Consider the following 12,933-nt stretch of genomic DNA (forward strand, 5'->3'; position numbering starts at 1 on the left):
ATCCCCCTGGGCTATACTTACAGAGCTAATAGATACCAACATCCCACTGCAAGAACTGCCATTCACCTGGGACATACATGGTCACGATTACGGCCTTATATATCAAAAGGGATATAACCTACCAACAAGATATACTTAATACTCTCTATCTCAATTCTCCCTGGTCCTAATCCATAAAACCTCTCAGGATCCAACATACCATAGATCTCCCGGGGCTTTCCACGGCTTCTGGCACTGGCTATCTCCAAACGGAGGGCCCTACATTCTTGCAACTACTCTGCATTTATATTGCATCATCATCTTATTACAAACTAAGCCTGTCCGACCTGATGAAGGCTTGCTAGCCGAAACGTCGACTCCTGGCGGACAATTGTACAGCACTGTTTCACTTTTGGCACTAAATAAAATAAGAGAAAAAGGATTTTTGACATCCAACAACTGTATTCCTCTTTTTTTGGGCATATGGGAAGTGGTAGTGTGCCGGAGTTAACCTCCAATACCCTTGGCACCACACACACCTTGCTCCTCAGGCAGCCATCTTCTTCTTCTGAACATTCGATAGCGTCTAAATTCCAATGGACAGAGGGACCTCCGGTGACGTCACGCCTTTTTGACCAAAATGGGCGGGGCTTCCTCCAACATAGCTGATACCAGGAAACATGATTTTTGTAATTCCACATGGGCATAGAGGTGATTATAATAGAAGTGAGGGTATGGGGGTAAGACCCCAAGATGGGTGTTGCAGGGGGGGTGAAGCTGCCCTTGCATGAATATAGAGGACGGGAAGAAAAATCACTATGCCCACCAAACAAGCCGTCACGCCCACTAACCACACCGGCCACGCAGAAAGGTCCTTCTACCCACTGGGATTTAGCCACAAACCTGAACATTCCCCTTCAACCAGGGACTTAGCTCCCAGGCCCCTCCCAGGGGCTAAACCTTTCGCTAACCCATGGTGTACTTGCTGTGTGAATGCCACCAGGCTACCCGGCTGTATTGCATCCAACCAGCACTGTTTATCTACTTACACTTGTATAAGGTGTAAGGATGTTTTAGATACAACAGATATAGCAGAGTTATACAATACAGTATTTCAATATATAATATATTACACATTAAAAAGGCATAAAAACGCATATTTAGCATTACGTACGACACAATACCCATTCAGCCACTAGATGGCACCGGCCGCACTTACAATAATGTCCTTAAAAAGTATCATGCAACATTTTGGTCGGTGTTTTTAGAGGGGGGTTCTTCACACACCGACCACCCCCTTACATCTGGTGGAATTTCATTCAGCTGCTCACTCAGGCCGTACAGGCTCTGTGTATGTCCCAGTGGGTTCCTCTCCTGCTCTGCATTGATCACATTGATTAGTGTGGGGCAGGAGGAGAAAAAGCAGTTCTTTCAGTGATCAGGAAGGACACTGTCTCAGCGTTCTCTTCCATCACAGAAAGGTGCATCCGAACTATAAGAGGCACTCACTTATTAGCAAGATTTTTTTTCTTGTTAAAAGTGTGTCTTTTAGTCCAAAAAATACAATTAGTTCTAAAGTAATTTCCCTTTCTCATTAAATTATACGACAGTCTCATATGTTTTTTGTACAATTTGTATATAAAATATATAATTTCTACCCGTGTATTATTTTTGATGGTAAACAAAATATGATTTTCCAGTAATTCAGGTTTCAAAGTTTAGATATGAGTATGGCTTCTTCCTTGTGTGAATCTTCTGGTGTATCATAAGATCCGATTTCTGGTTCAAATATTTCCCTCATTCTGAACAGTAAAAAAAACCTCTTTCCTATGTGACTGCTGTGGTGTCTAATAAGTTCAAATTTTTCTACAAAACACTTTCTACATTGTGAACATGAAAAAGGCTTCTCCCCGTGTGACTTCTCTGGTGTTCAATCATATTTGATTTCTTTACAAAACATTTCCCAAATTCTGAACATGAAAAAGGCTTTTCCCCGTGTGACTTTTCTGATGTGTAACAAGATTACAATTCTGTACAAAACACTTTCCACATTCTGAACATGAAAACAGGTTCTCCTCTGTGTGAGTCTTCTGATGTGTAAGAAGAATTGATTTACGTGCAAAACATTTCCCACATTCTGAACATGAAAAAGGCTTCTCCCCTGTGTGAGTTCTTTTGTGTGTAACAAGATATGATTTCTCTACAAAACATTTCCCACATTCTGAACATGAATATGGCTTCTCACCTGTGTGAGTTCTCTGGTGTCTAACAAGAATTTCTTTCCGTACAAAACATTTCCCACATTCCAAACATAAAAATGACTTCTCCCCTGTATGCGTTTTCTGGTGTCTACGAAGGTTTGATTTCTGTACAAAACATTTCCCACATTCTGAACATGAAAATGGTTTCTCCTCTGTGTGAGTCTTCTGATGTGTAAGAAGAATTGATTTACGTGCAAAACATTTCCCACATTCTGAACATGAAAAAGGCTTTTCCCCTGTGTGACTTTTCTGATGTGTAACAAGATTACAATTCTGTACAAAACACTTTCCACATTCTGAACATGAAAACGGTTTCTCCTCTGTGTGAGTCTTCTGATGTGCAAGAAGAATTGATTTACGTGCAAAACATTTCCCACATTCTGAACATGAAAAAGGCTTTTCCCCTGTGTGACTTTTCTGATGTGTAAAAAGATTACAATTCGTTACAAAACACTTTCCACATTCTGAACATGAAAATGGTTTCTCCTCTGTGTGAGTCTTCTGATGTGTAAGAAGAATTGATTTACGTGCAAAACATTTCCCACATTCTGAACATGAAAAAGGCTTCTCCCCTGTGTGAATTTTCTGATGTGTAACAAGATGAGAATTCTGTACAAAACATTTCCCACATTCTGAACATGAAAACGGTTTCTCCTCTGTGTGAGTCCTCTGATGTGCAAGAAGAATTGATTTACGTGCAAAACATTTCCCACATTCTGAACATGAAAAAGGCTTTTCCCCTGTGTGACTTTTCTGATGTGTAACAAGATTACAATTCTGTACAAAACACTTTCCACATTCTGAACATGAAAATGGTTTCTCCTCTGTGTGAGTCTTTTGATGTGTAAGAAGAATTGATTTACGTGCAAAACATTTCCCACATTCTGAACATGAAAAAGGCTTCTCCCCTGTGTGAATTTTCTGATGTGTAACAAGATGAGAATTCTGTATAAAACACTTTCCACATTCTGAACATGAAAAAGGCTTCTCCTCTGTGTGAGTTTTCTGATGTGTAAGAAGAATTGATTTACGTGAAAAACATTTCCCACATTCTGAACATGAATATGGTTTCTCCCCTGTGTGAATTCTCTTGTGACTAACAAGACATGATTTATGTACAAAACATTTCCCACATTCTGAACATGAATATGGCTTCTCCCTAGTATGAATTCTATCATGCCTATCAAGATCTGACTTCCTGTTAAAATATTTACCACACTGGGAACAAGAAAATCTATTCTCTTTTGTGTTAATTTTTTGATGTATAACAAAAAATGTTTTGAGGGGAGAGATATTTCCACATTCTGAATGTGAAAGTGGCTTTTTTGCTGTAAAAGCAGATTGTTTTTTAAAGCCTGTCTTGTGACTGGTATTTTTCTTAGAAATCTTTAATGTTTTGTAAGATAAGACCTGTCTCATAGGATCAGATGATAAATCTTTGCTGTGAAGGGATGATAGAATATCTGGAGTCGAGGCATTTACTTCAATTGTATCTTGTGCTATCTCAAGTTCTTTGGATTTAAAAATTGAAGATGTGAGTTGTCCCTCTGATCTCCTGGTACAGTCATCTGCCAATAAAAAAAACAATTATTATTTTTTAACAAAATATCTTTGAAATTGAGATTTTTGAACATTTTCACTTAAAATGTTCTTAGAAATGGCAAATTCAATGGACATAACCCAATCTCATAGCAACAATTACAATAAGTAGATGGTCGCACGCAGAGAGGGGTGGGGGATGTTGGGTCAATATTGTCTCAGATATCTTTATTTCAAATCTGTTTTATTAAAGTTTGTAAAGCCAAGATACATCTCGATTATTTATAATGATTATAAATGCTAGGGATGGGCTGCATCTTAATGGGGAGGGTGCAGGTCTGCTGGGGCAGAAAATGGCTAGAAGGTTGGAGGAGTGTTTAAACTAGGAATGGGGGGCGAGGGTATTCACTTTATAGAAGGGGAATGTAGTGCAGATAGTGACCAGGGCACAAGTAATGAAATTGGGGGTGGTACGGGGGAAGGGTTAGGACAGTTAATACAGTAAGCAGGAATACAGGTACAGAGTCATACGTAACGTGCATGTACACTAATGCCCGAAGCCTCACAAATAAGGTGGAGGAATTAGAATTAATATTGTTGGAAGAAAATTATGATATAGTGGGGATATCAGAGACATGGCTGGATGAGAGCTATGATTGGGCTGTTAATTTACAGGGTTATAGCCTATTCAGGAATGACCGTACAAATAAGCGAGGGGGAGGTGTGTGTCTATATGTAAAATCATCCTTAAAACCCATCCTGCGTGACAACATATGTGAGGGTACTGAGAATGTAGAGTCCCTATGGGTGGAGATAAGGGGGAGGGAAATGAATAATAAAATACTGATAGGGGTTTGTTATAAGACGCCGAATATTATGGAAGAGGTAGAGAATCTCCTCATAAAGCAAATTGATAAAGCAGTGAGTCTCGGAGAGATAATTATTATGGGGGACTTTAACTATCCTGATATAAATTGGGGAACAGAAACTTGCAATTCCAGCAAAGGAAATAGATTTTTGATAACAATGAAAGATAATTACCTTTCACAAATGGTACAGGACGCCACAAGAGGGGGAGCACTACTAGACCTTGTACTAACCAATAGGCCAGACCGCATATCAAATATACAAGTTGGGGGTTACTTGGGGAATAGTGATCACAAAATAATAAGTTTTCATGTATTCTTTAGTAAGATGTCTAGTAAAGGGGCTACAAGGACACTAAACTTCAAGAAAACAAATTTTAAACGGTTGAGAGATGATCTTAGTGCAATAAACTGGGATGATGTACTAAGTAATAAAAGTACACAACGCAAATGGGAGACTTTTATGAGCATCCTGAATAGGGCTTGTGCAGAAAATATACCCTATGGGAACAAACATGCTAGAATTAGGAGGAAACCCCTATGGCTAAATAGAGCTGTAAGGGAAGCAATAAAAGAAAAACAGAAAGCCTTAAAAGAATTAAAGAGGGTAGGTAGTGATGAGGCATTATATAATTATAGACAATTAAATAAAATATGTAAAAAGCAAATTAAGTTAGCTAAGTTTGAGACAGAGAGACTCATTGCGAGAGAAAGTAAAAATAATCCTAAAATATTCTTTAACTACATAAACAGTAAAAAACTGAAAAGCGATAGTGTTGGCCCCCTTAAAAATAGTCTTGGTGAAATGGTGGAAGGGGATGAGGGTAAAGCCAACCTGCTGAATGACTTTTTTTCTACGGTTTTTATACAAGAAAATGCCATAGCAGATGACATGACCAGTGATACCATAAATTCACCCTTGAATATTACCTGCTTAACCCAGCAGGAAGTACGCTGCCGCCTCGAAATCACTAAGGTTGACAAATCTCCGGGCCCGGATGGCATACACCCCAGAGTACTACAGGAATTGAGTTCTGTGATAGATAGACCATTATTTTTAATCTTCTCAGATTCCTTAATAACAGGGTCGGTACCGCAGGACTGGCGCATAGCAAATGTGGTGCCAATATTCAAAAAGGGGACAAAAACTGAGCCGGGAAATTATAGGCCGGTAAGTTTAACCTCTACGGTTGGTAAAATCCTTGAGGGTTTCTTGAGAGATGCTATACTGGAGTATCTCAAGAAAAATAACCTTATGACAGAGTATCAACATGGGTTTATGAGGGATCGATCCTGTCAAACTAATTTGATCAGCTTCTATGAAGAGGTAAGTTCAAGCCTGGACCAGGGAAATGCAGTGGATGTTGTGTATATGGACTTTTCAAAAGCTTTTGATACGGTGCCACACAAAAGGTTGGTACATAAAATGAGAATAATGGGGATAGGGGAAAATATGTGTAACTGGGTTAAAAACTGGCTCAGTGATAGGAAACAAAGGGTGGTTATTAATGGTACGTACTCGGACTGGGTCTCAGTTCATAGTGGGGTACCACAGGGGTCAGTATTGGGCCCACTTCTTTTCAACATATTTATAAATGACCTTGTTGGGGGCATGCGGGGTAGAATTTCAATATTTGCAGATGATACTAAACTCTGCAGGGTAATCAATACAGAGGAGGATAATTTTATATTACAGGGAGATTTATGTAAATTGGAGGATTGGGCTGAGAAGTGGCAATTGAAGTTTAATGTAGATAAATGTAAGGTCATGCACTTGGATAGAGGAAATAACATTTATGATTATGTACTTAATTGTAGAACACTGGGTAAAACAGACAAGGAAAAAGACTTGGGTGTATGGGTGGATGGTAAACTTCACTTTAGTGGACAGTGTCAGGCAACTGCTGCCAGGGCTAATAAAATAATGGGATGTATTAAAAGAGGTATAAGTGTTCATGAAAAAAATATAGTTCTACCGCTGTACAAGTCACTAGTGCGACCGCACTTAGAATACTGTGTACAATTCTGGTCACTGATATATAAGAAGGACATAGCTGAACTGGAGAGGGTGCAGAGAAGAGCGACCAAGATTAGAGGAATGGGTGGGCTGCAATACCAAGACAGGTTATTAAACTTGGGGTTATTTAGTTTGGAAAAACGGAGGCTTAGGGGGGATCTAATCACAATATATAAATATATGAGGGGACAGTACAGAGACCTTTCCAAAGATCTCTTTACACCTAGGCTTGCGACTGGAACACGGGGGCATCCGCTACGTCTTGAGGAAAGAAGGTTTAATCATAATCACAGACGAGGATTCTTTACTGTACGAGCAGTGAGACTGTGGAACTCTCTGCCGCATGACGTTGTAATGAGTGATTCACTACTAACATTTAAGCAGAGCCTGGACGCCTTTCTTGAAAAATGTAATATTACCAGTTATGTATATTAGATTTTATGACAGGGTGTTGATCCAGGGAACTAGTCTGATTGCCGGATGTGAAGTCAGGAAGGAAATTTTTTCCCCATTGGAACTTGTTTGCCACATTGGGGTTTTTTTTGCCTTCCTCTGGATCAACATGTTAGGCTACAGGTTGAACTAGATGGACTTAGAGTCTCTTTTCAACCTTAAAAACTATGATACTATGATAACATGAACAATAAATAAGTTTCATATTGACATAAGTAATATCTGAAAGCCTTTTCATTGGAACTCCATAAACTTTTATTACACTAAGGGGTACTTTCCACACTACGACATTGCAGCTGCGATGTCGGTGGGGTCAAATCGAAAGTGACGCACATCCGGCGTCTCTGTCGACATCGGAGTGTGTAAATCGTTTTTGATACGAATAACGAGAGCAAAAGCGCTGTAATTGTATCATCGGTGTAGTGTCCGACATTTCCTTAATATGGCGGCAGCGACAGGTACGATGTTGTTCCTCGTTCCTGTGGCAGCACACATCGCTGTGTGAGAAGCCGCAGGAGCGAGGAACATCTCCCACCTGCGTCCCGCGGCTCACGCTGGCTATGCGGAAGGACGGAGGTGGGCGGGATGTTTACGTCCCGCTCATCTCCGCCCCTCTGCTTCTATTGGACGGCTGCCGTGTGACGTCACTGTGACGCCGTACGACCCGCCCCCTCAGGAAGGAGGCGGGTCGCTGGCCAGAGCGACGTCGCAGGGCAGGTAAGTGCATGTGAAACTGCCGTAGCGATAATGATCGCTACGGCAGCTATCACAAGATATCGCAGCTGCGACGGGGCGGGGAATATCGCACTCGGCATCGCTGCTATCGGCATGCCCCTAACACTTTATGACAAACTGTATAATATAAATCAGCTTTCTAACGTAGCTTGTCTTCCTTGTGACTGACAAAAACACCCCTATTATATGTCAATCACATCTCATGTTGAGAGATATAGATATAAGAAAAAGAGGAAGACTAGAAAAGTGCAGATAAGATAAAAGATTAAAAGAGGAAATCAAATAGGAGGAGAAAAGCAAGGCACAGAAGGGATGGGGGGGACGGAGACGGGGTAAGGCATGTCACCGTTCCTCATCCCAAAGAACCCGCAAGACTCTCTTTGAACTCTGATGACTCCATGAACATAATCCATGGTCTCAACACTTTGATAAATTTTTCAGTGAGCCCATTCAGTTCAGCTATTAGCTCCCCCATTCATTCTTTGGAGGCTTGCCATCTCCTCCACCCAGTCAGTCAATGTGGGGCATCTTATCGGTTTCCAATATCTGGGAATAATTATATGGGCTGCCGCCAATAAAATCGCAGCAGGTAAATCTTTTGCGACTTAAATGATCCTGGAAGGATAGAAAGGAGGGCCACCTGGGAAGATCTCTCCACCTCACCCCCACTCATTTTTTTTGTACCGAGAGAACACGGAGACCCAGAATGGTTGTAATTTAGCGCAGCTCCACCATATGGGTAACATCAACCCTTTTTCTGTACCACATCTCCAGCACATGTCAGACACTGAGGGAAAGATAGCATGTAGCATGGTTGGGCAATGATACTACCTTGTGAGAATTTTGTAGTTTTTCTCTTGTGCGGCACAAGCCAGAGATAGTTTGTAAGTCCACAGAATCGCTCTACTCTACTCATCCTTCGAAATGTCAACTCCTAGTTCCTCCCCCCATCTATAGACAAATTGAGGTCTGTCCGATGACGTGTCTCTCTGGTTTAACAACTTGTAAATAAGCGAGATGACATGTCCGGGTGATGAACAGAGCAAGAACAATTTCTCAAATGGGTTAGGGGGGGCCTTCTTCTTCCTCTCCCTATCTTGGTTTAACAGAAAGGATTTCAGCTGCATATATTCTATCTAGGAAACCTCTCTCCCTGTGTCCAGTATGGATATATATAGGGGCAGGGCGTTTCCTTGGAGCACATGCAAAAAACAAAGGTTCCTCCATCAGGGCAAACCCCATGATTTTTTTGGAATGAAGACCCAGAGGGAACTCCTGGTTACAAAAGAGAGGAGTAAGCGGACCCGTACCCCGAGAGAGAGAGACCCTCTTAACCTCACCGTCCTACATCCTCAGTCCTGTCCAAATAAACTCTATTCCCTTCCCTATCCGTGACCTATAAAGACCAAAGAAAAAAAAACCCTAAAAATACTTTATTTAATACTAATTATAACGGTATATCCTAAAACCATCACTATAGTCCTACCAGACCGTGGTCAAGTAAAGTGGGGGGGTGGGGGGGGGTGTTGCAAAAAAACAAAAAATAAGGTACAGCAGAAGGGGTAGTGGTGGGGTGACAGTATTCACCGATACTTTCAGGATTATGATGGTTATAAGGGGCGCTATATCTGACAATTAGCCCTCACTGTCACCTACCAGAGGAGTTGCACCATAATGTTTTGGGTGACCCACAATCCTCGTCGACTCTACCCTATCTTACCCTAAAAGAATATTTGCCAAAGATTGACCCCCCCATCACCATAAATAATTGTAGAAGTGAGTCGTGCCAAAAATCTGTCAGAGGTCAAAAAATGAGGCAATAATTAAGGCCTCCTCAGTTGTTAAACTCAAAATCAACCTGCCTGCGTCTACAAATTAACTAATACTCGTAAAGCACAAACACCAGATGTATAAAGTATAGACGTATATTATCATAATATATAAATTCCCAGCAGGGACTTAGCTACGAGTATCTGCAAAAAACCTAGTCCCAACGAGTTTCCCCCCTGGACGTCTTGGGGGTCATCAGGGGACCTTCACAGGACAATAGTCCAGGAACAAAAAAGCCACCTGGCAATAAAATAGACTAGAACAAACCTCATTAATAAACAATAAATACAATAAAAACGAAATCCTCCATAGCCTTATAATGGGTTAATCCACATACCTAGTGGTGTCCATTCCAGGAGCAGACAATACAGGTGCCTGGATAAAGACCCAGAATTGAGACTATTTCATGTCCACAATGGGATAATGGGACACTCCAACCGTCAAGTAGATAATACACACCACACGCTGTAGATTGCGTGTTTAAATACCGCTCGACTTCTCGCTCGGCTGAAAATCCCGAAGTTTATTACCAGTGTCACATGATGAGGTACCACATAGTCATTTACATAGGCACCCCCAGACCGGATATGTAGTGTCTGCGATCATGCCGTTAAGCTCCGCCCCTTTTCCAGCTAGAAGGCGGTGTGGAACACATTGCGGTCCACAGCAATCCACACCGCCCCCAGCAACCAGGAAGCAACGTGGAACGCATAGCGGTCCACAACCTGCCAGCCCTTACACAATAAGCAACAGCCATATAGATTTAAATGGCATTCTTTTACAGCCATATAAGTTATAATGGCGTTCAAGATAACTAATAGTGCTGGCTATTTTAAAAGTACAGAGACCAGAATAATACATAAATAAAAGGAGGGGCAAGCTTTCTCTGAGATGGGCAAATGACAAGCATGTGCAGTATCAGCAGGATTAAAGTATTATAGGTATTTCAATATAATAAATCATACAACTTTTGTACAAGGAATATCATAATTAATCTTAAGTTTGACACTATAAATATTCATTATTGTGACTAGCACAAAGAGGATGGCTAAATATTTAATCATGTCACAGTAATAGTACACATGTATCATGCATAAGTACAGATTCAGAGGCCGTATATAGGCCAAAGCGTATAGTAACCAAACTTATAATAGATATATACCCATGTATATTAATTCTTCAGTAAGGCTATGGCTGATACATAAATTTCAGGCACATAAGCATAAAGTCAGTTATCCAGCGCAAAACGCATCTGGTATAATGCTGGTAAATCAAATAATGTATATATCTTTTTCCCTCGAGGGGTATTATCAGGTAAGTGAAAAAAAACAAAGTTTAAATGAAGCTGGTGAAACTAAGAAGCTCATTAAGGCCTTTTTTTTATAAGAAATTGGAAGCAACTAGCACAGCCCAGAGGAATCTTAGAACTGTGTTCTCTGACCTACAGGCCGTATACATTGACAACACTAAATCTTGGTGGGAGGTCCAGTCCCTGGAGCACTATTTGAAGAATAAAATTGTGCCCAGAGAATTAAGGTTCAACCTAATACTGACAGAGCGAGTCAGGACACCCCAAGTGCTAAAAAGGTGGGAGGAGAAGTCACTGGCGTCGTCGCTCAGATTTATGACCATACTATTAGAGGAGGAGAATAAAACATTAGAGGAAACTACTAAGAATATCCACACCCTGAGGGAGGAGGTTCTGAAATGTAATAACGATCTTGAATTTCAGATTAAGGAGCTCGCCCTACAAGGGACAGTAGAGAAGTATCAACAAAGGTTAAAAAAACGGAAACACAAACACTTTGTTAGAGACCTTGAAGTTTTTAAACAAAAAAGAGCATATAACCTCCCAGGAGCAACAGGAGATATTTCCTCTTTGCATATTTCTGATTCTGAACAGCAGCAGGTAGATAGAAAAGTCAGAAATAGAGGTAGGCCCCCACAGAAACAGGGGGGAGGAAATAATAGATGGGAACCAGTAAAAGACAAAGACATCTTAAGGCAACAGGATTATGGAGACAGGCATGTAACCCCTGTTACACCTATGCCTTCCTCTGGACCTCTCTCTTTAAAACAGCTCTTTTCTTCTTCTTTTAGAGGGGTAAGGGACCCCTATCCATTCCGGGAAAGACATCCCAGAAAACCCAGGAAATGGTATTAACAGGTCATGGAGTTGGGCAACAGGTTTTTAATATTTCCAAGTATAGATTATCTGGTACTGAAGAAAGGGTCTTAAAATATGGCCTCTTATTTGTTCCTACGACCCACATTGATGCCTTTGTGTGGACTAAGGACCTTGAGCTCTTCCTTAGGAAACTAAGGTGGAGGAAGTTTTTTAGACACAATGATCTTATTGAGTGTCGACAATTGGGGATCTCCCTTGAGGATCTCCCTGATGTAAGATTGCTAGCAGGTCTTTCGGAGACAGATAGTAAAGACTCAGGGAAGGGACTATTTACGGACCTCAGACAAAAGAGTACTAGGATGCCACCGGCTACAGAAAGTAGTAGCATAGACATTTTTTCAAAACTGGTGAGATTTGGAAAATCAGACCTGAACGAACAAGTGGGAGGCCTAACCTGTCAAATCAGAAAATAAAGCCCTCCTTGAGTTGGAAAAAAAATCAAATTGGGAAATAATTATTAAACCGTCCGACAAAGGAAGAAATGTGGTGGTTATGGACACAGACAAATATTGTCAAATGTGTTTACAAATGTTATCTGATAGAATGTTGGGTGGGGTCAGTGGGAAGGATGGCATACGTGGTTCTAAGAGTAGGCTGAACGAGATTCTCACAGTAGGGTTTGAAAGGTCCCTTATCTCGAAAGAAGAGTTTGATTTTTTACATCCCAAGTTTCCTACGATAGCCACTTTCTACTTGACACCAAAAATACACAAGGGACTGTCTCCCTTAAAGGGACGTCCCATAGTATCAGGCACTGATGCTATGGGCCCAATTTGCAGTTTATATCTCGACAAGGTATTGCGATCATTTGTTACCACACAACCGTCGCACATTACAGATACGACAGATCTCTTGTGTAAACTTGAGGGGATACAGCTGGGAGCTGACACCATTCTGACATCTATTGATGTCGAGCAGCTCTACAGCAGTATTCCACATGATAAAGGGATTGAGGCGGTGAGTTACTATCTAAACACAAGAGAAGTTCAGTTCAAGGAACACAATCAGTTTATTATCACTCTCCTCAACTATGTCTTGACTCATAACTACTTTACCTGTAACAAC

At 40.9% G+C, this 12,933-nt stretch overlaps 1 pseudogene; it reads right to left on the reverse strand.

Annotated features, from left to right (window-relative positions):
* Positions 1–461: 461 nt before the first annotated feature.
* LOC142312271 (uncharacterized) overlaps positions 462–12,933 on the reverse strand; it is a 133,856-nt pseudogene continuing 121,384 nt past the window's right edge.

Source organism: Anomaloglossus baeobatrachus, chromosome 5 (genome assembly GCF_048569485.1).
Source record: "Anomaloglossus baeobatrachus isolate aAnoBae1 chromosome 5, aAnoBae1.hap1, whole genome shotgun sequence".
NCBI lineage: Eukaryota > Metazoa > Chordata > Amphibia > Anura > Aromobatidae > Anomaloglossus > Anomaloglossus baeobatrachus.